This window comes from Rhinopithecus bieti, unplaced genomic scaffold, assembly GCF_001698545.2.
Source record: "Rhinopithecus bieti isolate Rb0 unplaced genomic scaffold, ASM169854v2 scaffold_11565, whole genome shotgun sequence".
NCBI classification, from domain to species: Eukaryota; Metazoa; Chordata; class Mammalia; order Primates; family Cercopithecidae; genus Rhinopithecus; species Rhinopithecus bieti.
The window spans coordinates 2,607,075-2,610,739 of NW_016807049.1; positions in this window are offsets into that span (position 1 = coordinate 2,607,075).

The following is a 3,665-nucleotide window of genomic DNA, read 5'->3' on the forward strand; positions in this document are numbered from 1 at the left end:
AACATTATCAGCAAATGACAGCACATGCTTCTCCTAGAGAAATGGCTCAGCCTTAGACTCACGTATCTCTTTAATATGCTTCCATTTCCTTTTCAATAATGATTGAAAGAGGATTGTGTGTAGTTCATTTTATGGGAAGGAGGACAGGCAGGCAAGGGCAAGGGAGTGAAGACAATGAATACTTATGGCCTTCTTATTAACTGTTCAGTCAAGTCAAATTCCATAGAGCATGTTCAGCATCTTCTAATTCATCTTGTTCTACAGTGAAGGAATCCATCAATAGGATACTATAAAACTTCCTTCCTTTTCTTCCTATCTTCCCTCCTTTCTTCTCTTTTCTTTCTCCCTTATGTTCTTTTGACTTAAGATATAAAAGTTGGAAAAAATATATATGCCACAATTTTTTGCAGTTACTAATTTTTTGCCATACTTATTGTTCATTTTTTACTCACTTATTTTTATTTATTTTATTATTATTATTATTATTAGTTTGAGATGGAGTCTTGCTCTATTGCCCAGACTGGAGAGCAGTGGCGCGATCTCAGCTCACTGCAAGCTCTGCCTCCCGGGTTCACACCATTCTCCTGCCTCAGCCTCCGGAATAGCTGGGACTACAGGTGCCCGCCACCATGCCTGGCTAATTTTTTGTATTTTTAGTAGAGATGGGGTTTCACCGTGTTAGCCAGGATGGTCTCGATCTCCTGACCTCGTGATCCACCCACCTCGACCTCCCAAAGTGCTGGGATTACAGGTGTGAGCCACTGCACCCTGCCACTTATTTGTTTTTAACTCACTCGCATCTCCAAACCTCTCAGACCGAGGTAAATGCCTAATACATTCAATATGTTCGACTGAATTTGCAAAATATATGGAATGTGTGTTTGTTTGATTTGTGCAAATTTTACTGTAGATCTTGCTATGGTTTAAATGTGTCCCCCAAATTTTATGTGTTGGAAACTTAATCCCTGATGTAACAGTGTTGGGGAATGGGCCAATAAGAAGTAATTAAGTCATGAGCACTGAGCCCTCATGAATGGATTGATGTCCTCACGGGAATGGGTTATTACTAGACTAGGTTGCTTAAAAAGCAAGTTCAGGTACCCCTTGCTCTTTTGCTCTCACCCTCTCTTGCCCTTCCACCTTCTGCCATGGAATGAGGCAGCATGAAGGACTTCACCAGATGCTAGTGCTATGCTCTCGGACTTCATAGCTTCCAGAACCATGAGTCAAATAAACTTGAACTGTTTATAAATTACCCAGTCTATGATATTCTGTTATAGCAACACAAAATGGATGAAGACAAATCTCATTCTCTTTCTCCTATTTATTTTTCACTCAGCACCATTTTCTGAAAACCAGCCTTCCCTCCTGGCTAGCCCACATAATTCTGTAACTTATACATTTTTGTTGTTGTTGTTGATATGTGCAAGCAGTTCCTTGGGGATATATATGTCGGAATGAACTTAATGTATCACAGCATATTTACTCCTAGCTGAACCATTCTATGCCACCTCCAGTGTATAATGGGATATTCAATTATCAGATGGGTCATAACTTACAATTGCAGTCAAGACTTTAGTGCCCAGAATACACATACACACCAGGCAAGAAATAGTTTCAAAAATGATGATCTCATTGTACATAAGCCTGATATTTTAAGGGAAAGCTAGATTTAGTTCTTTTGGGAAAGAAAAACACACCTCTTTTACTTGCCTAAAAGTAGAGAATTTTTACACTTAAAAGTAAATTTAATTTTCCAGACACGATTTGCCTTTTGCTATTATCTGAATGAGACCTCCAAAATTCATGTGTTGGAAACTTGTTGGGAGGTGGGGCCTTTTAGGAGGTGTTTGGGTCATAAGGGCTCTGCCTCCATTCATGGAGTAATGTCATTATAAGAAGGACTTGCAGGAGTGGATTCTCCCTCTTCTGCCATGTGAGAATACAGAATGCCTCCCCTCTGGAGCATGTAGCAACAAGTCCTGATTTTGGAACCAGTGTCCAAACCTGCCAGTACCTTGGTCTTAGACTTTCCAGCTTCTGAAATGATGAGAAATAAATGTTATTTATAAATTACCCAGTTTCCAGTATTCTACTATAGCAGCACAAAACACACCAAGACACCTTTATTTCTTTTACGTGGTTGAACAAACAGGAAACCCCCTTTTCTAGGAGAAACTTCTTTCAATATCCCCTAGATATCTAACAAAAAGGCTTCTCTGTTATTTCACTGCAGATGTTTTCTCTATCTGCTCTGCTGTCACTATGGCTTGCACTGTATTTTGTCTTTTGGTTTTTGCTTTGGTCTGAAGAATGGTCCACCCAAAATTCATATGTTGAAGCCTAAACAATATCTTTTGAGCTCAGGACTTCATGGTTACTCTGAGTTACGACTGTACCACTGTAGTCCACCCTGTCTCTAAAACAAAAGAAATACTATTTTAAAAAAAAAGAAAAGAAAACCTAATTGCCAATGTGATGGCATTAGAAGGTAAGACCTTTAGAGGGTGATTACATCACCCCAAAAAGTGTGTTTTGTTATTTGCTGATATACTCACTAATGTTCTACAAGTAGTCCCTTTTGTTTTATTTTTTTGCTGTGACAATGCACCATATCATATATGTTACATGTTTGAAAAAGCTGTAAGAAGCAGGTGCTGTACCAAACTGAAGAATCGTCACACATCCTAGACAAGACAGTGATCAAAGGCAATGATTGAAGCTCTCACAACAAAGTGGGATACTGTCAGTTCCAAAGGTCTAAAGGCTAAATCCAGATGGCTTTTTATACACAGTTTCTTATCAGCAGCCATTTCTAGAAGGGCTGTATGGTTCAAAGCCAACACTACTCCAGTCTGAATAACTAACATAAATAATAATCATGGCCAGGCGTGGTGGCTTATTGGGTCAAAGCACTCATATATTCTTGGTCTTGGATGCACACAACTTGGAAAGACTGCAAAATATATAATAGGGAATTTCCTATTTATTATCTCACAGAATATGCCTTATAAATAATGCTTTTGATTCAAATCTAAAACTACTTGCTATTAACATACATCTAAAATCGAGTGATACTCATTTACAGCACCACACACACCCTAAACTGAGACATGCTGTGTGGATTTAGTGCACTTAAAAGAGGCTCCAGAGGCCGGGCAGGGTGGCTTACACCTGTAATCCCAGCACTTTGGGAGGTCGAGGTGGGAGGAACATCTGAGTTCAGGAGTTTAAGACAACCCCGGTCAACCTGGTGAAACCCCATCTCTACTAAAAATACAAAAATTAGCTGGGCGTGGTGGCGGGCGCCTGTAATTCCAGCTACTCAGGATGTTGAGGCAGGAGAATCACTTGGACCTGGGAGGCGGAGGTTGCAGGGAGCTGAAGATCAAGCTGTTGCACTCCAGCCTAGGTAGGCGGTAAGTGAGAAACTCTGTCTCAAAAAAAAAAAAAAAAAAAAAAAAAAAAAAAAAAAAAAGGGCTGGGCACGGTGGCTCACACCTGTAATCCCAGCAATTTGGGAGGCCAAGGTGGGTGGGATCATGAGGTCAGGAGATCGAGACTATCCTGGCTAACACGGTGAAACCCCGTCTCTACTAAAAATACAAAAAAATAGCTGGGCGTGGTGGCATGTGCCTGTAGTCCCAGCTACTTGGTTGGGAGGC